The sequence below is a fragment of the Protopterus annectens genome, chromosome 1.part0 (assembly GCF_019279795.1).
Source record: "Protopterus annectens isolate FY-2018-M chromosome 1.part0, PAN1.0, whole genome shotgun sequence".
Classification (NCBI taxonomy): domain Eukaryota; kingdom Metazoa; phylum Chordata; order Ceratodontiformes; family Protopteridae; genus Protopterus; species Protopterus annectens.
The window spans coordinates 1,826,229,142-1,826,257,106 of NC_056725.1; positions in this window are offsets into that span (position 1 = coordinate 1,826,229,142).

Here is a 27,965-nt window from a genome sequence, read left to right on the forward strand (position 1 = left end):
TGTCCACAGCAGGTTACCATCTACATGGGGTGTGTACAGTGTGATGAGTTGACACACAGATATGATATGATACCCGCTGCCTAACGGTGTGACAGCAACACGTCAGCTGTGTCAGTGTCATGATGCATCGCAGAGATTACTGTGCAGATGTCGTACATGTCATAGCAATGTATGTCCAGCGGTATGCCAGTACATCAGTGTAAATGTGACCTGTCACCATCATTATGTCTTACAGATAATGCCTCGTTCACGGCTGCCAGCCTTCAGCCGCCAGGAGGATGACGTAATCATACTGTTGCTCCATGACAACTATGACCTGCTATTCAGCCATGTTCCACAGCAATCGCAGCAGTGGGATGACCTGTGGCAGGATATGCGCAGGAGGGTGAACGACGTGGGTGGCAACAACCGCACCTACCAGCAGACACACCAACACTGCATGGACCTAATACGGCACATGAAACAGCGTGCCGCTGCAATCGCCAGAGAACAAGGTGGAACAGGTGGTGGGCCACCAACCCAGCCCCCACTCACACACACGGAGGAGCTCCTGGCCAGTCTGTGGACACCCAGGGAACATCATGCAGAAACACTAGCTGCCATCGTGGAGGTGGGTGTCTCCCAACCAATGAGCCTGGAGCTGCCTGGTAAGTCAGTCTTGCATATGTGTATGATATCTGCCGTAGGTGTGGGTGTCACAGTACACCACGTAATGTAGCAACACATGCCAGGTATATGGGCACACAAGCTGCATACTACAGTATGCTACGTTGTGTTTGCAGACGTGTGCATACCACATGCTATCACACAGATACATGATGTGACATGCACAGTGCTTACTGTGGCTACAGTCATGGATAATGTTTATACTGTTGTGTCGCCCCTATACAGGTACCTCTGGCGTGTTGCACAGCCATGGGTCCGTCGCAGGTGAGACTGTTGTTAGTAACAGGCATGTTACAGTGTATAGTTATTCACCATGTGGCCAGTTATAACATGCACACCTGGGTTCTGCTCCAGTCACGGTATACAGGTCACACCACCAGACACACACATGCCACCCATGTACAGTAGATACAACCGTTAGTATACACCGGCATGAAACCACAGTACCTGTCAGTGTGATATGTGCAGTCAGCTATGCATACAATGGTGGAGGTGTTCTACAATGGATGCATATGTAGTATGCATTGGAACACCATTTGTGGTACGCATACAGTACCACATAGTGAGCTGTGATCTGGCCAGCACACAGGTGTTACCAATGTGACATATGCCCCTGCATTGTGTGCACATGTTGTGACACGGCACACGACATGTCCCACGTCCGTGGTGTTCTGTCTGAAATATTGTCACACCATGACATGACCTACGCCCGACATAGCAAACATCCACACTGTTGTCTGCATAGCCCTCTGGATTGTGACACCTCCAACTTGTATGGGTGTATGTCACATGGGCCACCACAGGGATGGGTACACGATGCCCATCACACACAATTGTCCATGACCCAGTCAAACATGGCCATGGGTGATAGCCACAGGCATGTTGCCACACAGTACGTCTGGAGTGGATAGACACCGTTGCACATTGTCCACACATAGTGCGATCATAGCCGTAGTGGACCACCTGTACATTTGATGTGGTACACCAGGCAACCGGAATGCCTGTCTGCAGCCACCGGAGGTGCCACCAATGTCTACCATATACGTGCTGTGGAACAGCATAACTGTGTTGCAGATATGGCAATGCAATGCGTCCATGTTATGCATCACACAGAAACATACCTGTGTCCTGTTGCCATGCAGTGGCACAGTGCCAGTACTCCCCACTGTATAGCTATGTACACAGCTCACACCAACCACACCTGCACAGACATCTTTGTTACACATGCATTCTATCTGTAGCCTGTACACATAACACTGCACTGTGACACCCAGTATGATGCGGTGCATGTGGTGGGACACCATTGTCACATGTCCACATGTTATTGCACATGTCGGCGGAGTACATGTCAAAGTGACGCCAGCCATGTGTACTGTTAACCTGCCTGTGGCCACATGGTGTATCACGGTGATGCATGCAAACTACCATGAATGTGTGTACTGCATGCCTACTGATATGACACCTGCTTGATGTAGTGTGCACCCCAGGGCAGTATGCATACTACCACTATTAATGTCTGGCCTGCATTCTCTGTGCTGTGGTGTGGGAATGCTGCATGCCATCTGCAATATCACATGCATGATGTGTCTGCGTGTGTGTGTCTGTGTGTGTGTGTCTGCATGTGTGTGTGTCTATGTGTGTGTGTGTCTGCATGTGTGTGTGTGTCTGCATGTGTGTGTGTGTGTGTGTGTGTGTGTGTGTGTGTGTGTGTGTGTGTGTGTGTGTGTGTGTGTGTCTGTGTGTGTGTGTGTGTGTGTGTGTGTGTGTGTGTGTGTGTGTGTCTGCATGTGTGTCTGATTGTGTAATGTATCTTACAGTATGTCTTTGTATTCACAGGTGGTGTAGGTGCGTTCCCCTCCTGCGGTCCATCTGATGCTAGTGTCCCCACAGATACTAGCGGTGATGACCATATGCATGAGGTACAGGCAGGGTTGTCAGGGGCAGAAGCTGTGCCATTGGTTACCATCCCACCTATGTCCCCTCATCCCCGCACGGTTCTGATGCCGACACATACCACATCACCGTTGCCCATAGAGGAAGGACAGTCAGCGTCTGTTGGCATTGAGCAGGAATGTGTGGTGGCTACAGAAGGTGCGCGTACACACCATGTTGCCAGTGTAATGACTGGTGATGTGCCACACAGGCATGTGGCTTGTGCTGCTCGTAGGAGGACCTCTAGCAGACATGCACCTGCTGTACAGGGTGCAGCAGCTGGTATCACCAGACGCATGTTCCAGACTGTAATGGCGGCACAGGCACATGCTGAACGGCAGAACCAAGTAGGGCAGAGGCTGCAGAGGGCTGCAATCCGTTCCCTAAATGAGAACATCCAGTCATTGGCGAATGCTCAACAGCAGATTGCTAATGTACTGGATAGGCAATTAGGTGAGATGGTTGGAATCCTCGACCGAGGCATGTCAATCCGCAAGCGTGAGCTGTCTGTGCTGGAACACCTGGTAGGGGTGAGGCGTAGGACACATGGCCGTAGGCCAGCAACACCACCTAGTGTAGGTCGACGTGTGCGTGCCACCTCTCATGCCCACTCACACAGTGCCAGTAGCAGCAGCAGTGCAGCTGGTGCTACACTGACCACACCAGGACACAGCAGGCCACGTGGACGTGGCCCTGGCTTGTCCCAGCGTGGACACGGTTCCAGCAGACATGTATCATCGGAGAGTGGCCACTCCATACCTCCACCCAGTAGTGCCCGTGTGACCCCAGGCAGGCACGGGTCACGTGGCCACAGACGGACACAGTGAGCCATACAACCTGCACTGTACAGTCTGGGGCTGCCAAGTATACCCCGTGTAGGCATCATGTATGGCTGAACTGTGTACACACATACCCACACATGGCAGACCCAACTGTAGGGCTCCACCACATCCACATGCATTCTGCACAGTCATGCCCAGTAAATGCACCGGCCCTTACACACACACATGATGTCATCCATTGGTACAGCCTATGCCCCTGGCAGACATATCACCCTGTGCATATGATGAAGCCTCTGCCGCATCACTGTCATCCACACCATCGGTGCACGGTTATGCAAATATATTCTGATGCACAGGGTGGACAAGATAGTGAGAGGTGTATATGATACCTGTGTACGCATAGCGTGTGATGTGTATGTTGCAGTGGTTGTGTATGACAAGTGACAGGTGCGTATGTGACGTGGGTTGTGTACTGTCATCATGCAGCAGACATACCATGTAGTGCAGGTGCAGCATGCATTGAGCTGTGTGCACGGTATGTGTGACGGTTACATGTGTAGCACCATGTTGGTTCTGTTAACCTGTATGCCTCATATGGTGTACTCGCATGTGCCTACTGGGAGCACTGTTATCAGTCCCCCACGTGTAGCTGTGGGTTACCCACAGGCACATCTGGCAATATCAGCATACCACATGTAAACCTGCCTGGACACCTACATAGGTACATAGGTGCATAGGTACATACTAGGCTATGTGCCCTACAGCATGTGTAAGCCTAGCCAGAGTGTGTGTGGCTTTCACCACCCCTTAGGATGAGGATACTATATCCATTGGTCTGCTGTCCCTCTGTCCAGCAGTGACACAGAGATGATTCCTGGGGCATACCTACGATCTCCCATCCACACATCAGGATTACTCTTGGACAGAGTCAGTGAGGGGCTCTGCTTCACAAGGGCTGGGAATCTGTTCCATGGTGTAGGGAGTCTCTGGGCGATGAACCTGTCCCTCCAGCACGTCCTATTTATATCCGTACTGAGGTTTGTGTCTGTTGCTCTCGTGCCTGTGGTTGTTTGGATCCTATGAGGTGGAGCATGTCCATGAAACCCAGGTTGGACATGGCCTTGTATGTCAGGCACAGATCACCTCGGAGCAGACGGTATGAGAATGTATAGAGCCAGAGTTCCCTCAGTCGGGCAGTGTGTGACATATGTTTCAGCCCCTTTATCCCTGTGTTGGGGAACGTTTGGGGTCCTTCCAACTGCTGCAGGTGTCGGGTTAGGTACATTCCGAATGGGGCGTTGTACCCAATCATTGGTCTGATGCGTGAAGAGTACAGGGGTACAATGACCTCCCCTGATCTGGATGTGAATCCCTTCATGACCAGGTGGGCAATGTGGAATGTCTTCCCAACCACATTGGCAATGTGAGTGTCAAGAGAGATTACCGACAAGTTGGGTCCACAGGTCCCTGATCACGTCAACTGTGTTTAATGGATTACCACCTATGTGGTAATTCGGGGTTAACTTGTCTTTCCCAAAGGGTAGGTCTATACTTTCCCTGGCATGTAGCTTCAGGCCATGGCTCTGGCACCAGTTATCCATTTCTATGAGACCTCAGGTGGATGTCTGTGTCTGATGGGGTGTTGATTATGGTGGCCGGTTTGCAGTCATCTGCATACCTTGTCTGCCACAATCCCCCTATGTTTGCATGCACGTCGAAAAGTTGAATGCCGAACAGGAGGGGGCCCAGGACTGAGCCCTGTGGGCCACCACTCGGGACCGGCTTGGAGTCTGACATGGCACCAGGAACACTAACCTTGTGGGTTCTGACCTTGATCTGGTTGGCAACCCATCGTGTGACATATGGCTCTACATCTATGCTGGTGAGCTTTTCTATGATGCCCGCGTGGGGTTTGCTTCGAACTCTGTCGCCAGGTTACGGTAGTCTGTGCGAACCGACGTACCCCCATCAATGGCCTTAGTGACTCTTCCGAACAGGTCGACCAGGTTCAGGAGGCAGGATCTGCCCTTGACTAAGCTGATGTGGGTATGTTCCAGTATTTGTCGGTCCCCAATGTCTTCATTTATGGGCTCCATTATGGTCCCCTCCATAGCTTTGCAGACAAGGCTCGTCAAGCTTATAGGGTGGTGATGTCCAGAGTCCGTAGGAGCACCACCTTGGTGGAGTGGGACCACAGTTGCCGTATGCCATCCATCGGGTACGTAGCCTGTAGTAAGGCTAAGATTAAACAGCAGCCTTATGTGCGAGTTGAGGTCCTCATTGAGGTTGTGTAGCACACAGCCGGGGACACCGTCCGGTCCCATTGATGCTGTGTTCTCTGCTTTACAGAGAGCAGCTCTCACCTGGGCATTCGAGATGTTTGGGAGGCTAGACTCTGGTGGGATAGATACCTCCCCTCTTGGGGGGGGAGGGAGGGTAGATATATGCACGGAACCTGTCTGCCAGTTTGTTGGCAATGTCTGTGGGTTCAATGATCATTGTACCATTCTGGACTAATTCCGAGCATAACTGTGAGCTTCCACCCATGTTCCTACCATAGCTAAGGAAGGCCTTATGGTTGTCTTATGTGTCCTTTGCAAGTCCTCTCCCACAGGCGGCCTTGGATGATTGTATGAGTGATTGTATGTTACCGCCAGTATTGATCAGTGATGCCTTCCCTGGTAGTGATATTGCTCTGTCATGTAGTAGCTTTCACCTCTTGTTGTACGGTTTGTTTATGGCTGGGGTCCACCAGACCGTGTGCCTGCCTTTGGTGGACAAGGTCCTGATGTTATTAGGGATTGCTTGATCCAGACATTCCTGGGGGTGCTCGTAGAAGGCATTTGTAAGGGTTTCAGCAGTGTGGCCTGTGTTTTCCACTGGCATGGAGGCCTTGTAGGGTACCACACCAGTCGTATGATGTGTGGGGTTCGCTGTGGAGAGGTCTTCACTGTGGTCTCCCTTGCCGGTGTTGGGGGCGGGATGCGGATCTCCAGTGGGATCACTATATGGTCTGACCTCACCGTTGAGGGATGTACATCCTGTGTGGAGCATGTCATCCCCATGTGTGATGATCAGGACTAGTATAGTTCCTCCCCTTGTGGGTATGGTGCATAGTTGTTCCACAGCATTCGGGTGTATGAACACCTGGAACCTTTGGTCTAGGGTGTTTGGTCCTGGGTAATGTTCCCGGTCTATGTATGGGTGGTTGATGTCACCCAATATGATGGTGTTGTGAGAGCATTCATACTCCCCAGTGTCTTCAGGAAGGCTGTGCGGGTCTCCTGGGTTTGGGAGGGTGGTCTGTAGCATGCAACAAACTGTAGGGCAGTCCTACCCATGGTTAATTGCACCTGGATGGTCCCCGCTGCTACGTGCATTTCCGCCAACCTGGAGGTGTGGGTATCCTTCATGGAAATGGAGACTCCCCCTCCTTCTGTGGTTCAGTCTGGGTTAGGGTCCTGAACGCGTGATATGAGGTATGACCTGATAGTGCTGGGGTGCTCTCAGGAGCCCTGAACCAGGTTTCAGTCACAGCACTGACATCGATGTCCTCCATACTGAGGAGGGCTTTTGAGGGTGTGCAGCTTGGGCGTATACTACTGGCATTGAGCAGTATTACTTTTAGTTTTTTCCAGGTTTGTAGTCTAGGGCAGTAGGTTTATCATTTCAGCCTTGCCTGCAGTGGGCACTGTGGGGGTGGCAGGAGCCTTTGCCAAACTCTTGAAGCCCAGGGGCGACAGGTGCAAGCCGTCCCTTGTGAAGGAGCGTGGCGTGTCAAGCATGTCATCCCAGGCAAGAGGACATTGGACCCCCTCAGACTGACACTGGTAATCAGGCCAATTATCAAGGATGATCATTCGGACTCAGTATTGTGGCATCATTCTTGATGAGGGTGGGATACTGCTCAGGGTCAGGGTCATGCTGGCCTGGGCTACACAATCTGAGAGCCCCTCTATGTCTCCTTTCATGTATCCCAGGGAGGTATGTCTCCGGTCGTTGACACCAGCATGGAGAATGAGCGCGTCATACTTGTACATGCTGCGGAGTGACCTGAGTGCTTGTGTTATGTGACGGATTCCAGCGCCCGATAGGCAGCCTACTGTGATCATTCCCTTGTTCAGTCTGGTGGGTGGGACGTCGGTGTGTCTGACTATGGCATCACCTATTACAAGTGTGTCTGGCATTGTGTGTGGCCTTAAGGACTGTGACTGTTTAGCACACTGACGTTGAGAACTATGTGTTGCATGTCCTATGTCTTGTGGAGGCAGTTGCTTGGGTGTCTGCTTTGGAGGCCTCAGTAGGTTCGGTACATGTTTTAACAGTGCCTCCGAGTATGTCTTTGTGTGGTTCATGTGTTTGTTTAGCATTTGTGATAGTTCCATGTGACACTAGGTTTGTGGTGTGCGTGGTGTCCTTCTCCTCCCGTTTGGTCTTGCCGGTCGTGGGTTGAGAGAGCTCAGCCTCCTGTCTGGCTATATAGTTGCATCTCTCACATGTATTTTGTTTAGTGGGGGAGGTGCGGGTTGTCCGTGTCCATGAGGCACCTGTAACATTGCCTCAGGATGCCCAGATTCACCAGCTGAACAGGAGAGGTCGCTAGCAATTGACCCTTCGACATGCCAGAGAACGTGAATGCGTTTGCTGTGTAACTGGGTCAGAAGGGACCTATAGGGAAGTGGGTGCTCAAGGGGATTCTAGGCTAGTGTTATACTCCGTCTAGTATACATGTACTTTACCTATGTAAGAATACTGTGGGAGCAGGTGCTAAGCTTTTGTGATAGAGAACAGACAGTTTAGATTGCAAGTAGAGAAGTTCTATGTGAAAACCTGTGGAGCACGGAGCCAGATATAGTGTAACGTTGTTTACACGGTACATGACACACATGTCCACACATATACTACACCTGACGCCTGTGGTCGGTGCCACAGGCTACGGTGGACAGAGACATCACATACATGGCATGACAAAGTACAGGTATGGTAACATTCTGCAGGTGTCGTACACAGCGTGCTGGCAACTGACCGCAGGTGTCACCTGTCAGCTGTGGTGCATGCTGTGCAGCAGTAGGATGCTGTACCGGTAGAGGAATATGTCCGCAATCGCGGGGTGTACACCACTATGGCGCACACCCTATTGTGTGCAGATGGGGACACCTGCCTGTGTGGTCAGCACCCTCACAATACAATGCCCCCACACTCCATGTCACAGGGGGCGGACTTGCACAGGTGGCCAGTATGGCTCACACCTATGGCATTGACAGGGTCGTACAATGCAGCACCAGTACGGGATGGTCACCCTGTGTGGTTAGTGACCGTTCACAACACTATATCTGCATACACCCTCACAACAGGCAGCAGACATACACACATGTTGACACACTCACATGGTGGTGACCACACATGTCTACACGGAGGGACGACGTGTTGCATGTACTGCACCATCCACATCCATGCACCCCACACTGAGGTATGTACAGATCTCTACCATGGTGTACAGTGATGTGTGGCACGTGGGACATAGTCCCCCCGATCTGTGGCATACATGGGCACACATTCCTGCACACATGTCGGTGCTGGGAATGCCACACCCGCTATATGGGATATGTGCAGGCGTGCAGCGGTATGTAGTGCATTATGCGTACCAACACTGTATCCGGCAGCTGTGCCAATGTATGCACTTGGGAGGTGGTAGGTGTTACAGTAGCCATGTGACATATGGTCGATGACATCTGACCGATGGGTATGCATTATGGCAGCACTGTCATGTAACGGCAACATAGCAGACTGTATGCACATGGCAGGGTAGGATGGTGTGTGACACACCTGTGACCACCACCTGCACACATGCATGTGGACAGGTGTTTAAACACATGATGTACACACATACCGCCATGCGTGCTGTTACTATGCCACCATATGGCCCCATGATGGGTATGCATGTGGTAGGGGGTTGCAACTATGTTATGGACATCGGACACCGCTCATGCATGGCTGCACCATGCACAGTACACGTGTCACATGTATCCCCTGTTGCCATGTGTGTATGCATCGCTACATTGTGACATGTGTGTCGACATACATGGAACATGGACTGTGGTATGGTATCACAGCTGTCACAGGCAAACTGTACAAGGGTATGTGTCCCAGTCAACACCGCTACACTCTGTAGGGGGAGCATACCACAGACATGTGTCCACCTTCCATTCATGTGTGTATTACCACGTACGCCATTGCTATGCATGTGGTACATCACAGGCTTCGTATGTGTCCTGTGTGCAGTCCATGCACACAGCCAGATAATCACATATATGACATATCCGGACTTTGTTTCACTGTGGTACAGCTGCAGTCATGTGTCATATCTGTGTCAGGCCCGTTGTATGTGTACAGTACACCTGTCCATGTATACCGATATGGGCGGACTACATCACACCTGTGGGATCATTGATAGCACATGTGTACTCTGCATGACGGGTGTACACCGCAATATAGACCTGTGGACATATGTCACATGCTGTTGCTGGACCGTGAGGCATACTGCTGCACCGATGACATGGTGCTGGCATGGCAGCTACAGTGTTCACTGCAGTGTGTACATGTTCAGCCTGCACCCGTGATGCCTGTGATGTCATCTGTGTGTGTACGTGTAACTGCATGTGTGTCCACCCTGTGCGTGTGTACGGGTTTACCTGGCCGTGACTTGCGGTGTGTACAAACCGTCTGCATGCCGGACGGCGCATAGCACATACTAAGTGTGTGAGCATGCCCGGGTTGCTGTTGTGTAGGTGGACACACACGACGGTCCACACTCTGCCCTTCCATGTTTCCACCCCACGTGTATGCATGTCTGCACTCTGCAGATTCTAAGTGTGTGAGCATGCCCAGTAAGCAGCTGTGTAGATGGACACACAGTACAGTGCACACCGCGCCCGTCTGTGAAGCTACCCCGTGTGCATGTATGTTTCCCCTTTGCAACTTCCACGTGTGTGAGCATGCCCGGGTTGCTGTTGTGTAGGTGGACACACACGATGGTCCACACTCTGCCCTTCCATGATTCCACCCCATGTGTATGCATGTCTGCACTCTGCAGATTCTAAGTGTGTGAGCATGCCCAGTAAGCAGCTGTGTAGATGGACACACAGTACAGTGCACACCGTGCCCGTCTGTGAAGATACCCCATGTGCATGCATGTTTCCCCTTTGCAACCGCCACATGTGTGAGCATGCCCGGGTTGCTGTTGTGTAGGTGGACACACTCGATGGTCCACACTCTGCCCTTCCATGATTCCACCCCATGTGTATGCATGTCTGCACTCTGCAGATTCTAAGTGTGTGAGCATGCCCAGTAAGCAGCTGTATAGATGGACACACAGTACAGTACACACCGCGCCCGTCTATGAAGATACCCCATGTGCATGCATGTTTCCCCTTTGCAACCGCCACATGTGTGAGCATGCCCAGGTTGCTGTTGTGTAGGTGGACACACTCGATGGTCCACACTCTGCCCTTCCATGATTCCACCCCATGTGTATGCATGTCTGCACTCTGCAGATTCTAAGTGTGTGAGCATGCCCAGTAAGTAGCTGAGTAGATGGACACACATTACAGTGCACACCGCGCCCGTCTGTGAAGATACCCCGTGTGCATGTATGTTTTCCCTTCACGACCGCTAGGTGTGAGGGCATGCCCAGTACACCATTCAGGGATACACAATACAGTCGGCACCAATGTCTGCTACTAGGCGTGTAGCCATGGCCAATGACATCCTGCATAGTCATGGTGGCTGTCCAGGTGAGTCATATGTGGTTGATATGCCACAATGGCTGCCTACATCATGCACACCGGTTGCCCTCTCATAGGGTATACTGTCTGTGGTGCATCCCGTATCCATGTTGTGATGTTGTGCTGCATAGTTAGTTGGTATTCCTGAGTGCAGCACTACCGTGTTACTGTACGCCCACCTTGGGATGGTAACATGCTGTGTGACTGCGCACTCTGTCTTCATTCCCTATCGGCTGCCTTGCCTCTGCAGATGATATCACCCTCCTAGGGGTATGCCTCCTGACAGTGCTGTGCTCAGTAATCTCGGTAGCACGTTCTGTAGATGCATCATGCTGTAGTGTGTTCATGTAGGTAGGCGTAGGTTCAACTACCGGCCCTTCCCCGTGTGTGTGTGTGAGGTGTGTGTGTGTTTCCAGCTACCTCTGCAGAGGGTCATGCTTTTAGACGCTTCGCAACACATACCTTGGCTATTGTCAGCTATTCCTTTATGGATGATGTCACCCACCTAGAAGTATACCTCTGACAGCGCTGTGCTCAGTAATCTCGGTAGCGCATTCTGTAAATGCATCATGCTGTAGTGTGTTCATGTAGGTAGGCGTAGGTTCAACTCCCGGCCCTTCCCCGTGTGTGTGTGTGTTTGCAGCTGCCTCTGCAGATGGTCATGCTTTTAGACGCTTCGCAACACATACCTTGGCTATTGTCAGCTATTCCTTTACGGATGATGTCACCCGCCTAGAAGTATGCCTCTGACAGCACTGTGCTCAGTAATCTCGGTAGCGCATTCTGTAAATGCATCATGCTGTAGTGTGTTCATGTAGGTAGGGGTAGGTTCAACTCCCGGCCCTTCCCCGTGTGTGTGTGTGTGTGTGTGTGTGTGTGTGTGTGTGTGTGTGTGTGTGTGTGTGTGTTTCCAGCTGCCTCTGCAGATGGTCATGCTTTTAGATGCTTCGCAACACATACCTTGGCTATTGTCAGCTATTCCTTTACGGATGATGTCACCCACCTAGAAGTATGCCTCTGACAATGCTGTGCTCAGTAATCTCGGTAGCGCGTTCTGTAAATGCATCATGCTGTAGTGTGTTCATGTAGGTAGGCGTAGGTTCAACTCCCGGCCCTTCCCTGTGTGTGTGTGTGTGTGTTTCCAGCTGCCTCTGCAGATGGTCATGCTTTTAGACGCCTCGCAACACATACCTTGGCTATTGTCAGCTATTCCTTTACGGATGATGTCACCCGCCTAGAAGTATGCCTCTGACAGCACTGTGCTCAGTAATCTCGGTAGCGCGTTCTGTAAATGCATCATGCTGTAGTGTGTTCATGTAGGTAGGTGTAGGTTCAACTCCCGGCCCTTCCCCGTGTGTGTGTGAGGTGTGTGTGTGTGTGTGTGTGTGTGTGTGTGTTTCCAGCTGCCTCTGCAGATGGTCATGCTTTTAGATGCTTCGCAACACATACCTTGGCTATTGTCAGCTATTCCTTTACGGATGATGTCACCCGCCTAGAAGTATGCCTCTGACAGCATTGTGCGCAGTAATCTCGGTAGCGCGTTCTGTAAATGCATCATGCTGTAGTGTGTTCATGTAGGTAGGCGTAGGTTCAACTCCCGTTCCTTCCCTCTGTGTGTGTGTGTGTGTGTTTCCAGCTGCCTCTGCAGATGGTCATGCTTTTAGAAGCTTCGCAACACATACCTTGGCTATTGTCAGCTATTCCTTTACTGATTATGTCACCCCCCCTAGAAGTATGCATCTGACAGCGCTGTGCTCAGTAATCTCGGTAGCGCGTTCTGTAAATGCATCATGCTGTAGTGTGTTCATGTAGGTAGGCATAGGTTCAACTCCCAGCCCTTCCCCTTGTGTGTGTGTGTGTGTGTGTGTGTGTGTGTGTGTGTGTGTGTGTGTGTGTGTGTTTACAGCTGCCCCTGGAGAGAGTAGTTCTTTTAGATGCTTCGCAACACATACCTTGGCTATCGGCGTCTATTCCTTTACGGATGTTGTCACCCACCTAGACGTATGCCTCTGACGGTGCTGTGTTCAGTGGTCCACATAGCGTGTTCCATACCTGTGTCATACTGTTGTGCGGTTGGGTAGGTGGGGGTAAGGTCAATCCCCATGCCTGCCAGCTGTGTGTGTGTGTCTATGCTCCCAGCCGCATGGGTTCATAGGTTATGGCTTTAGAGGTTCCGCAGAACACTTATATCCTGCCAACATCTCTGTGTTTGTGGATGGTGAGACGCAGCTCATGGACTGCCTGTGTGCCTGCTATGGTTGGCGACCTCCGTAGCGTGTTCTCCACGTGCGCCCTGCTGTGGTGTGGTGGGGTGGTGCTGTGTACGTTACACTCCCGGCCTTGCCACATGTGTCCGTCTGTATCTCTTTCGATGTATATATACATACTTATGTTATGCCCATAGTGCTGCGCTTGCATGGACAGCTGTCTGTCCCATGTATCGCATATTTGCACGGCTGACACATAGAACTGTGGTACGATGCATATCCACTCATTGTCCATGCAACGTCTGTATTCCGGCACGCCCTAGAGACATCTGCTGGATATCGTGGCAGACAGCTATCCTTGCTGTACTGACACTGTACCCGTGCACGCCATAAACCTTGTGTATCATTGCCTGTTTATGGTGTGTGTATGTCTATCTGAGCTGTGTGCATGGTCGTGTGTATGTCCCGCTATAGCCGTCTGTGCAGGTGTCGCCACTATGGGTAATCCTTGTAGACCGCTGTTTCATGTGCACTTCAGCACATACCTGCGGACCGTACTACCCCTCCTACGGCAGCACGGGAGCGGCCTTAGATCAACCGCTGCCCTAGGCGATAGGGCTCCATGGTGCCCACCACCACAACACATGGTGCCCCCATCCTGGTGTACCTACATGACATAACTACTGGAAAGGTGGCCCTGCTAGTGCCGCGCCCTAGGCAGCCGCCGGGTTGGCCTATGCCTAAGGCCGGCTATGAGCACATCCCATCATTTTGGAGTGGATCCTAGTGTTTCCACACACATGTATCTGTGTCTGTTCATAGCACTCCACCTCAGGGGACATATATCTCGACACGGCCTTAGGAGATAGTGGGACACTGGGGGCCAGACATTTCATGTTTCTCTTGGAAACATTGATAGTGGGCAGAGTGATATGTTATGCATGCGTATGGCATTTCCGTCAGATGTGGTGTCTTCCTCGCATGTTTGTCGTTGTGTCCTGTCGTCAGATATCATGTGGCCGCCGGACTGCTTCTGTTACGTGGAACACAGCGGACATATGAGGCAGACCTCTACTCAGTCTGCGTACATCTGTGCAGTTGCAGGGTATGTGACTACTACAACATGCCTACTGTCTGCCTACAATACACACACAGTGTGTGGCGGCATGACAGACCACATGGCATTACTTTGTATTTGCACGGCACACCCATGCAGACAGTTGTGTTCCTCACACAGGTCTACATATGCTTATCCACACTACTTGTTCTTTCCTGTACCATATGTGTGCGTCGTATTTGCACTTCCCGTCGGTGGCGGGGCTCACGTACAGCTATGGGGGCCTGACATTTGTTATGTTGACACTTCATGGCACACTGGGGGACACGTCACCTTTGTGTCTGCTTACCTTCCACATTGACCTTCGCGGGGCATACGTTGTCATCCACAGTTACCGGGGTAGGACATATGCATGTTTGCACATTTGTCCTGCTGTCTTTCTTCCCACCTGTCCACCTAGGATCACCGGTTCAGTACATGTATTCTGGACAGGTAGCTCCTGCATACCCTGACCTGTTGTCATTATGTGTAAACACCCTGACGTTCGGCCATTGCCCTTGTTATGTTTCACATAGTGCTGTGCCTTCCTAGCTGATTGCTGCCTAAGCATTCCGGACTGTGCGGTGGATGATAGTTGATAAGGTCCCCCCCTCTGGGATTAAAATCTAGCCTATGTAAAACACTGCATTTAAAAGTATGCCTAGAACCCAAATCCTTATGATGTTTGGCCAAAGCATTAAATGCAGAGCCTATTCTGATGTGATAGACATGCTCCCTAACACGTTCTTTCAGTGACCTATTGGTTTTGCCAATATAGCTTGCGGAGCATGCCACACATCTAGCCAGATATATAACATTCTTACTAGTGCAATTTGTTAAAGTGTTAAAATGAAAAGTTTGTTTCGTGGTAGGGTGTACGAAAAGAGTTCCATCTTGGATATGTACACATTGGTTGCATTTACCACATGGTACAGTGTTAATTCCAGGTGTATCCATACTTTTCCTTGCCAAAGTGTTTTTAGGTTTACATAACTACCTTTTGAGATTTGGTTTGTTCTTGAAGAATACATTGGGGCTCGGGCCTACAATCTTACTAATATCATTATCCAGATGTAAAATATCCCAGTGTTTAACCGAGAATTGTTTTAACTGTACGGCATCTTTCGTGAAAAACATGGGGGCCCTAAGGTCAACCGTTGTGGGTGTCTGACTAATATCAGATGTACTAATAAACTCTGGAAGATAGGGTTTTGCTATTGTACCTCTTGATTCATTAACTTCCAATATTGTCTGTTCAACCTTCTCTATGTTATAACCTCTTTGTGTGAACTTAGCTCTCAATCCATCCAGCTCTTTCTTATAACCTTCAGCTGTCGGATTGAGTCTAGATGCCCTCATTATTTGTCCTTTCATCAAATTATTAAAGACAAACTTAGGGTGCATACTGTGTCTGTGAAGTAATGTATACCTATGGCAAAGTTTCCTATGTATAGAGGTATTGTGTAGGCCATGACTAAGCCTATTAATGGCGACATCTAAATAGGAAATCTCACTCACAGAAGAATTCAATGTTAATTTCGCGAAATTATTAGAATTATTCATGCTTTCAACGAGTTCCAGGAGTGTATATACATCAGTAAGCCAAATGAAAAAAAGGTCATCTACAAACCTCCGATATATGCCTACAATCTCTGGAAAAAATCTAGCTTAAAAAGAACTTTTTCCTCCCAGCAGGCCATCACTAGGTTGGTGTAGCTATTGGCACAGGCAGTGCCCATAGCTACACCATCCCTCTGTAGGAAAATCTCTTCTCCAAACATAAAGATATTCAACAGAATAGTTTCTAAGAAAAGTGCTAACAAATAAATTCTCTCAGATGAATAATCAGAGTGATTACGTATGTATTCCTGTATAAAATGTATCCCTATATCATTGGGGATAACAGTACACAGACTAACTACGTCTGAAGTGACCAGTATGTATTGTGAGTTATCATCCAGTTGACTAGTATACGCATATAAGTCAAGTAAGAATTGCTTACTGTCTCTCAGAATGGTAATACAGCAAACCTTGAGTCCTGGTCTTCTTCAAAAATGACTTTAATGAACATAAACCAGACCAAAACAGACGATGAAAGACGATACACTCCGCAGTCCAAACATACTGAGCGCTTTCACCCACTAACATGGGGCATCATCAGAGTACAAATGCTTTGGCCAAACATCATAAGGATTTGGGTTCTAGGCATACTTTTAAATTCAGTGTTTTACAAAGGCTAGATTTTAATCCCAGAGGGGGGGACCTTATCAACTATACTTTAGAATGCGAATTGAGATGGATTATTGGGTGGAGAGCTGACCAAACACCAGGGTTGAATGATGAAGCACAGATTAAGCCTCTTTTGAGAAGCAGGAGACTTAAACCCAAATAACAGGAATGTAGTTTAGGTACAGCTATACATTTAACACCTATTAGTCCACTCTTTCAGTTGTTTACCACTGTTTTACACTGATATAATATACATATTTTTTATATATATTGTTATATTTATAATTGATGAAAATTAGGCATAGTACAATATAATATAATACATGTTTTAATAAGATGTTTTTAAAGATGTTAATATATGTGTGAGTATTTAACATTGAGTTTGCGCTTTATATGCTGGGGTTAATTGTTCATTGTTTGATGAGAAATTGACCAATGAAAATGTAAGGAGGGATATTTAAATCCTGAATGCTTTTATGTTATGTATAAGTCTGAAGGAGCCTACGGGTGAAAGCGCTTACTTGTGTATAAAGGAACCTTTTTATACCATTTGGGCACTGTCCTGGACTATTTCTACGTTGACTGTTTCATCTACCTATGTGTTTTTTGGATTGTGTGCCATAAGGTGCCAGCGGTTATTTTATGTTGATTAGGTGTAATCCATGGTCAATTGACATTAATCATATTAATTCATTAAAGGATCTTCTTTATAAGTGGGAGTGGCATAGTTTAACCATCCTATGACCTTTCTAGTTGAAGTTGTTAGTGAGCCATTAGTATGTGTTCCACAGGTCGCCCATTTGTTCCGCATTATGGAAGCGAGTGATCCCCATTTTGGTGATGGCAGATTGAGAGCTGTGTACGCCCGGTATTACGCGACGGTCTGACTTTGTATGGGGAATTTCTAATGTAGTCCCTATCTGTATTTCCTGTGCTATGCCTTACTGCAGCTGTGTAATTCTGCCAGGTTTCCAGTTATGGGTGCCATCTTGGTCGTACGCGTGTCCATCCATGGGAATCGCCTACTGGACACTGATATAGGGCTGTACACATTTCACACCTGCTTTCAGCATTATCCGGTGGATGCTTTGCATCATTAGTGGGGAGTAAGGCATGTGCTATACCCACATCCCTCCCAGGCGGGCCAACGGATTATCTGCCAAACAACACCGAGCCCCATTTCTGCATACCCAGGATCCCATGGCTGCAACCCTCGACGGTACACATTACACATCCTTCATGTGTGCGGGACTGGGATGTGGACGCACTTCTATGGACTCGACAATCTGGGGATTTCTGTTCATATGTCCTGCATTTCATGGACATGTGTCATCAACCTTAAACACGCTGGTGGTGCATATGTCTAGCTGTGCCGTAGTCACGGCTGTCACTTCTTTTGCGTCGATCGCAGCTGGTATTGCAAATGGAGCAATTTTTGGAGTCCTACAATGGACACCAGTGTGCATATGTAAAGTGTAGAACTTGTTGGACTGTCACCATCTGGCCAGTGGTTTTGACTGATGCTGTATGTTCCCCATTCGCGGATGTCTGTTTGACTACCCATATTATGTATTACTTGGCATATCTATATCCATGTACCAGTAAGCAGAAATACAGCAAACCTTGAGTCCTGGTCATCTTCATAAAAGACATTAATGAACATAAACCAGACCAAAACAGACGATGACAAAAACGATACACTCCACAGTCCAAAGATACTGAGCGCTTTCACCCACTAACATGGGGCATCATCAGAGTACAAAATACATTAGATAGCCATCCCTTATATACTTCCTTCAGTCAGTTTAAAGACAATTAATCAATAAACTTGCTCATATTTAAGTAGCCAGTACTTCAAGTCTTAAAGATAAAGTGACATATAAAAATCAGTGTTGCATACATAACTTAATGGAAACATTAATACAACAACAATGTGTTAATATAAATACAACATTGGTCAATACAATCAGTAAATTGAAACATAATTGATAATTGTTGTGAGTAAATCTTAGAATGTAGTGTGTTGATAATGATATTATGTATATTAATGTGTATAATTGTTGTATTAAGATTCCAAATCATTGAATAAATAAGTACAATTAAATACATATTTTGTATAAATATAAATGTAAATAAGAGTCACAATGTTAAATATAAATATGACTGTATATAAATATATAAATATGATATGAAATAAACTGTAGTTGTTTACATCTTGTTTTCGAGTGACATATCTATGTCCATGTGTCATATATACGGGCCGTCGGACTGTTGTGTGTAGATATATACATGTGAACCCCTCGTTTCATACCTTGCTTTGTTACTGTCTGTGGATTACCTGTGTACGCACATCTATTACCATACCATACCTTTCCACTGTACAGGTTCTGGCAGGGTGTATGGCTCGTTGGCCCTTAATCTTGCTGTGTGTTTCATTGACCTGTGTCTATCTGGCAATTCGCTGGCGTGTCATGTGAGACCTTCTTGATTCTATAGGGACCTGATCCCATAATTGTGACGTGCTTCCAGTGGCCATATATTTCTCTGTCGTCTGGGATCTGTATGTAACCAGTCCTTTCAGGACACTTTCTATTGTTGTTCTTTTTTGGTTACATATATGAGTACTTTGGTATGTTGTGCTATTATTGTGTGTGGAGCATTTCTCAACGGGCCTCTGCTGACACTGGACATATATCCAGCTAGCCTAGCCTGGTCAACAAGTGTGAGCCAACTAAACACAATTCGTACGGTGGCACCTTCTGACAAGTGGGTCGGGTTACAGATGCATAACCGTTGTCAATCCCTACTACTAACACACACGTTATTCTATCCACATTCTATGTTTGTCTTATCACATAGCATGTGTTTCTCAGTATTTCTACTGGTACTTTAGATGGCATTGTCCGATTCCATACTTTCAGAGGCTGACAGTTTTGAGACATGTATAACTAACGTGGAGGACACAGCATTAACTTTCTCTGCTGTGAGCGGATCACACACGCACACGCGCACTTGCATTTCCTAATTGTGGGTTACACGCAGGCGCACATGCATATCCGTATTCTAGTTACATATGTTTACTGGGTCTGTGTGGTTACGTGGTCTGTATTAGTTGTGATTGTTCCGGTAACATATCTCTGATCCGGTTGATGGACGTGTGCGGAACACACTTTCACCTTTACACATGTAACTGTCTTTGCGGCATGGACGCATTACGTACACATTCACATTTATATGTTCTATAGTCGTAATTCAAACGGGACTACATTCACATTTGCCGATTGCTGTGACCACTACACGTTAGCTGTTCTGTCTCATTTATATGCATACCCATGGTACTTAGCTACATTAACATACCCCCCCACCCCCCCGCACTCACGTACATCACAGGCATCCATTCTCCTGCTGGGAAAAGTGCGGTACTACATGTTACACATTCCTTATTCCCTACCGCTCATGGCCCAGGATGCATATGTCATGACCGCAGGGATATTCAGATCACAGGGGCTTATAGCCCCTACGCATACAGGCCTTCAATTGTCAGGGTGTTCCTGTGGTGCTTTGGGTTTGGTCTTGTCCACCTAGTGTACGGAACTGCCCTGACCGTGTACGAATGTCAGACGAGTCACATGGGCACGGTTTGTCCGTGTCTATGATACTATATCCCCCCCCCATTATTCCTAACCGTGCGTGCTGATTGGCCGGCGTGCCCGTTGTAGATCGTGTTATAGTAATTGCACACGGTCTGGTCGACCGGACCTATTTCCATTACTATACCTCGGTATTTATAACCTGTCTCGCTATGTTACATGGGTTTAACATTGCGTGATAGCTTTCACTGAGCCACGGACATGTCCGTTGCTTACTTTGGGGCAGTCCCGCTCTGCTACACACATTTAACATGGCGGAACAGGTTGAACAGCACAGCAACGGGGACATCGGGCTCTCCGTCGCTGTTTTGTATTGAATCGCTATGTTGACTTTGTTTCACATAGCGAGACAGTGTCGACATTGGCAACGGACATCTCTCGCAGTACGTCCGCACCACTGTGGGTGCCGTATGTCTGCGGATGGGTGGCGGACAGGCATTATGCTGTGCCATTATGTCTGGGAATATATGGTTTCTTTCCGTAAATGATATGGCATACTAGCAATGACCCGCGTCTGGGTGTGGGTACTGCTGTATTTACCCACGGTTGCCTTTGTGTGGTCCCTCGGGCATCGGTCTCGGGACCGCACCACGTCTACTGTGGGTATATCTAGCATTACCCACATCCGGGCGTGGGTTATTGCTATGATATTCCGTGTGTACGGACACGTGTGTTTGGACAACCTACAATAGCTTCTACTATTGGCATACAATGCTGTGGGTGGTGCCGGTTACCATACATATGCCTTTCTCAAAAGCCGACTTCACACTTCTAAAAACTAGTGTGGTCTCCTTTAAGGCCCCTGAGCCGGTGGTAAACATTACTCAAACCGCTGGATCACTTACAAATGCCTTCTACCAGCACCTACAGGACTGCATGGATCAGTCAATCCCAAACAAAACTAAGACTCTTTGTACCAAAGGCAAGCGTCCAGTCTGGTGGACCCCAGCCATAAACAAGCTCTACAACAAAAGAAGGAAGCTACTACAAGATAGAGCAAAATCCTTGAAAAGTAAGACACCCTTGCTCATTATAAGTAAAAAACTAAGAGCTCTCATAAAATCATCCAAGGCAAATTCTGAGAGAAAAATCGCCAAGGACTCAAAAGACAATCAAAGGCCTTCTTTAGCTATGTTAGAAACCTAGGAGGAAACTCCCAGATATGCTCAGAATTAGTTGAAAATGATGTGAAGACTACTGAACCTACACACATTGCCAACATACTGGCTGACAGGTTAAGTGCAAACTCCCCCCCCTCCCCCCCAAAAGGAGAGATATCTATACCAGAGGATTGTAGCCCCCCAAACATCTCTAACGCCCAGGTGAGAACTGCTCTCTCCAAGGCAAAAAACACAGCATCCATGGGACCGGATGGTGTCCCCGGCTGTGTACTCCACGAACTCAATGAGGAATTAAACCCGCAGTTAGGACAGCTGTTTAATCTTTGCCTCACCTCAGGATACGTACCCAAGGAGTGGCGCAAGGCGACTGTGGTCCCACTTCACAAGGGCGGTGCCTCCACTGACCCTGGGAATTACCATCCCATTAGCTTGACAAGCCTTATCTGCAAAGCCATGGAGAGGATCATAATGGAACTCATAAATAAAGACATAGGGAACTTGCAGACTTTGGATCCAACCCAGTTTGGCTTTGTCAAAGGCAGATCATGCCTTTTAAACTTGGTTGACTTTTTCGAAACAGTCACCAAGGCCATTGATGAGGGTAAGGCAGTGCATACAGCCTACCTCAACCTGGCAAAGGCCTTTGACACAATACCCCACTCAGGTATCATCGAAAAACTTATCAGCTTGAATGTAAACCCATACATCACAAGATGGGTTGCAAACTGGCTAAGTGACAGAACCCACAGGGTCAGAGTTGTTGACGCCATGTCAGACTCAAAGCCGGTCACAAGTGGTGTCACACAGGGCTCAGTCCTGGGTCCACTCTTGTTCGGCATCTACTTTTCCGAAGTACAAGCAAACACAGGAGGGTTATGGCTGACAAAGTTTGCAGATGACTGCGAACTGGGCGCCATAGTCGAAAACACATCTGACACAGATATCCTTCAGAAGGGCCTCACAGAAATGAATAACTGGTGCCAGAGACATGGCCTAAAGCTAAACGCCAAGAAATGCATAGTCATACCCTTCGGGAAAAACAAGGTTACCCCTAGCTACCATATAGGTGGCAATCCACTGAGCACAGGAGAAGTTATCAAGGATCTGGGGACCCAGGTTGACAGTAACCTTTCGTTTGACACTCACGTTGCTAAAGTAGTTAGGAAGACCTTCTACATTGCCCACCTGATCATAAAGGGATTCACATCTAGATCAAGGGAGGTCATCGTCCCCCTGTACTCATCACTCATTAGACCTATGATTGAGTACAATGCCCCATTCGGAATGTATCTGACCCGACACCTGCAGCAGCTGGAAAGGCCCCAAAAGTTCCTCACCAAAAGGATAAAGGGTCTCAAAAATATTTCTTATGCTGCCCGACTGAAAGAACTCCAGCTCTATTCAGTCGCATACCGCTTGCTCAGAGGTGACCTGTGCCTGACATACAAGGCCATGTCAAACCCAGATTTGATGAATATGCTTCAACTCAAAAAATCTAGATCCCTCAGAACCACAAGGGCGGGAGACATAAACCTTGACATGGTCATTAATAGAACGTGCTGGAGGGACAGATTCATCACCCAGAGACTCCCTATGCTGTGGAACAAAATCCCGGTACATGTGAGGCAGAGCACCTCGCTGGCCTTGTTCAAGAGGAATCTTGACCAATGGATGGGAGATCGCAGATATACCCCAGGGATTACTTCAGTGTCACTGCTTGACAGAGGTACAGCAAAATAATAGGCATAGTTTTCTTCAGACTAAAGGGGTGGCGAAGGCCACATAACTATGGGCTAGGCTTATAAATGCCCTTGGGCAGATAGCCTAGTATGAACCTATGAACCTATGAACCTATGTTCTGCGTTTGTCCCATTCACACTTGTCTATCCCCTGTCCTCATTTGTACGTGGATATTTCTGTGGCACATGATTGAACTATGTATTACCTGCAGGTATGCTGTGTACAGTGCACATATGTCACGGTTGATTACAGTGTATCTGTGTACCTACCTCTGTGATACTGAGGACTACCACACATCCTTCGCAGCATTACATGCGTATGTCCATACTATTATTCGGTGGCCTGTGGGGGGTTGTCAGAGCGACGGTTACACGTGTCCCTGTTTGTGCACACATCATGGTGGTCTTTGACCGGCCTCCGTTGCTATCGTGGGATGGACGGTGGTGTTGCTGTGTGTTTGGGTTGTGTTTCCACTGCCGATACGTCAGTGGGGGGGTGGGGTTGGCACATGTTCCTCTTTGCAGGGGGCCCCATCCTGGACATTTGTGTCATGCGTCGACACTTGGCACATGCCATATGTCCTGTGATATTCCCACATTCGTGTATGCCTTCCTGCATTACTACTGCGTGTTACTGGCAGTTTGTATCTGGTACGCATGGCTATTATGTTGGATAGCTTAGGCTATTCCCATCATATGACATACCCATTCATCCGGGCATATACGTGTTATTCATTCCTTTGCATTGGCCGTGGGTGTTTGGCCATCCGGCACCACTATTATCTACGTGTGATGTCCCACCTTCACCTTCTGTGCATGTGGCACCCTGTTGGGGTGTCCTGCTTGGTGGGCAGATGTTCCGCCCTATGTGTTGTGTTTGACATGTCTGCATAGCTAATCATCGGTACAGTGGCTGCACATACTGCTTTGTCCAGATGTGTACAGTTATGGACACCGTGGCGTGTGAACGCCTATGGGGTTTCGACAGGTCTGTACCACATGCGGGATGTACACATTCTGCCGACACATTCACATGCGGCCATTTGGATATCAGTACCTGAGGTGGGATGTTGACATGTGGGGTACATATTTGCACGCGTGGCACTGCCTAGGACAATACTTCATACTCCATTTGAGGTATACCCACTGTGTGTAAGTGTGCAGCTGCGCAAGGCTGCTAGCTGGATTGGGTGGACGGTCGTACATGGGTGCGGGTTACGTGCTATGACGGGGCTGTTGTGTATTACATTTGCATGCATGGGTTCTGCTTCTGGATATTCCGCTTGCATCGCCATCCTATGTGTATCACGGCAGATGCGTTGCTGGCTCTAGTACATGTTGCTATGCACATGTTTGTCTGTGTTTAGGGTATCTGGTTTCTTTCTGGTTGTTATATAGACACGGCTGCCCAGCTGTATACTCTCACTACCACTGTGGAACTGCTGGTGACCATGCCCATGGGGCTACTCGTGTGTAGGTGCGGCGTGCTGACATGCTGCAGTACACTTTCACTGGGTATGCCCACTGACAGTGCATTGCATGACGGACACGGTATTACGCGTATCCTTTGTTCCTTGGACGGGTACAATTTGGACTTCGTGGGTTTATGTTTGGTTCTCCGTTTTGTGTAGAAGGATACTATGTTGCATACTCTGCGTACGGACACTGGTTGGTGCGGTTACTATTGCAGGCGGCCTGTGACAGTCAGCACTTTAGGTTGCTCCTCGCCTGCCGGCTTGGCCACGCCTACGGGCGCATCCTACTTGGGCTCGCGCACGTGCCCTCTGCACGTGGTTGTGGTTGCGGCGCACACTCATTACTATGCATGTGGCGCTGCTACGCCGGTTATACACTGCACTGTCGGCGCAAGCCTTACACCGGCCTTGCGCCGAGCTTCATGAATCCGGGGGATAGTGCTGTATACCAGGTTGCCAGAAAATACATTTTGTAATATTTCTTACAGTACTCTCAACAATGGAATTAAATGAGCTAAAAAAATATTTATTTATTCATTTGACATTTGTTGACTGGGATAGTCAGACTGAGCTATTGCCCTTGTTCAGCAGAGGTCCAGGGAGATAAGTTCCACAAACATAACAGTAGTTTAACACACTAACAAATGCAGAGAATTAATAGCCTATTAAAAAGACAAACGTGAATGTTATTTACAGGAAGCATTCATGTGTACAATAGGAAAACCTGATAGTTGATTTAGAACAAGCTTTGTATGCAGAGGCTGTGTCCTGAGTAAAATACAAGTCTTTGTCACCTGGTACTTTAGTAACATTTTTGATGCCATAAAGATAGAAAGTAAAGTAGCAGGTTAGTCTGCTCTGGAAGTGCCCCGAGTATCGTAAAACAGGAGGTCATCAGATTCTGTAGGAGTAATTAAGTATCATGTAGGGATTCTTAGAGAAAAATACACGGGCCTGAATGGAGAGATGATAAAGGGGTCCGAATGGAGAAATGATAAGTCAGCAAGCTATGGAAAATAATATTGCTGAAACTGAATTCATCCTCAAGTCTTAGTGAATTCCTTCATGAGGTAGACCATCTTTTGTACAAAATCTCAGAAAGATGGCACTAATATATAGACTGTATTTTATATAGCATATATCATGGACAGAAGTAGGTCAAAAATTAAAAATGATAGCTGGGTGCGCAAGACCCAGGATACAAAAAAGTGCCCAATCCTGGTAGACACAGTGGTGCCAAGACTGGAAAAAAATAGTGTAGAATCCTCAAAATACCAAAACATTCCTACAGTGAGGCCAAGTCTAGAGGGAGGATGGCACCCACCTGTTGTAGAAGGAAGTAGCAGTCCACAAAAATCACAAAAATTGATAGGCCAAATAAGAGCCATAATGACGATAGAGTGGATTACTGAGAATAAGAAAGAACTTTTGTATCATTACTGTTAAAACAAAAAGTGAGAAGGTCACACAGAAAACACAATCAGTAAAAGCAAAATGAAAACTCCAGCCAAGCCAGAACTTCCACTGATTGACATCTCAAACCTCCTGTATCAGAGGGCAATAGACAATTTCAGCCATAGTGGACATCAGCTAGGTATAACAGCCCTGTGTTTCTTATGCTTAGTCAAACACTCTGCTTGTGCTGTTCTGATGAGGTCATAACAAGGCCAAAATATGCATATCCACAGCTAGTGGGCTTTGGCTTTATTGGCCTGAAATTGTCCATTAAAACAACGTAAAAAAAAAAAGTCATGGGCATTCAGAATCACCATATAGCTGAAACATCTGATGTTGATAAGGGTCATTTGCATATATCCCATGGGCCTCTGATACAGGAGGTTTGAGAGGTCACTCAGTGGAAGTTGTAGCTTAGCTTTTATTGTTACTATTATGTAAAAAGCCCAGAATTTCCAGACACAATATAAACAAAAAGATTAAGAGAGGAAAGAAAAATACTTCCGCAGGAAAAACTGTCAAGCTTAAAATAAAAAATTCTGTTCACTAATGCAACAGATTTGTGAAAAACATTATATAAACCAAGAAACTTTGAGCTGTTTGGAAAAAGAAATATCTGAGGAAGTGCAAAAATATAAACAACAAAACCTAGAGATTTTTGAAAAGTATAAAGAAGAAATACAGACATAGAAAAGAAAGAGAGATTTCATACTGTGCAATATTTATGCAAAGTCGAAAGCCAAATTAATCAGTACAAAAAAAGCAGCCTCAAAGATATTTGAAGAGAAATACAGGCAAAGGCAGCCAGATATGGAAAATATTGCAATAAAAATAATATCACAAAGACGCAAAAAAGGAATGTAGAAAAGAAGATCAGTAAAGTAGAAGTTAAAAAAAAAATAGAAGCTGAAGTTATGGAGTCCCTGCAAAGTGAAGGATTTGGTGCAGAAGGTCTAACATAGGTTACATCACATCATGATGAAATGAGTCCCCAAAGTAAGGAGAAACAGAAAGATCAGGAGACATCTGAAGAAGAAATGTGGACATGGGAAAGAAAAAGAGATTTAATATGGTGTAATATTTATGCAATGGAGAAAGCAAAACGAATCAAGACAAAAAGAGCAGCACCAAAGATATGTGAAGAGGAATACAAGCAAAGGAATCCAGACATGAAAAACTTTACAATAAAAAAATAAGACAAAGAAGAAAAGTAGATAAGAAGATTAGTAATTAATTAAGAAGTTAAAGAAATAGAAACTGAGGTTATGGAGCACCTGTGAAGTGAATGATTCAGTATAGAAAATCTAACTCAGAAAGCACCACAGCAAGATGGAGCAATGGGCATCCAAAGTAAGGAGAAACAAGTGGAACAGGAAGTGACTGGTCAGTTGCCATATGAAAATATTTTGGATCCTTCTACAGGAAACCAGTATAAATGTTCACTTGAATCTGAACAGCAAGGAATGAAACAGAAAACTGTCACAACTCTGTTGCAGTCAAAGATGAGGAGTGATAGGCCAGTGAGTTCCCATATGACAGAGCAACAGATGACACAGGATGAAATTGAAGAGAATGTGCCACAGGAAGATGCTATAGAACTTTATATATAATGTCTGCAGGAAATGGAGAACAAAAAATGTGCCCTCAGTTTAGAAGAAAATGAGCTAAGAGAAGAGTTGCTTGATTTGATAAAGATAGACTTATTAAGATCAATGAAAGAAATAGACTGCAGAAGGTCAATAAAACAAAAATAGTCAGAAGTTTAATAAAACAAATGAACACAGTAATTAGGACTGTGCATAGAGATCCATGCATTATAACATAAGTAA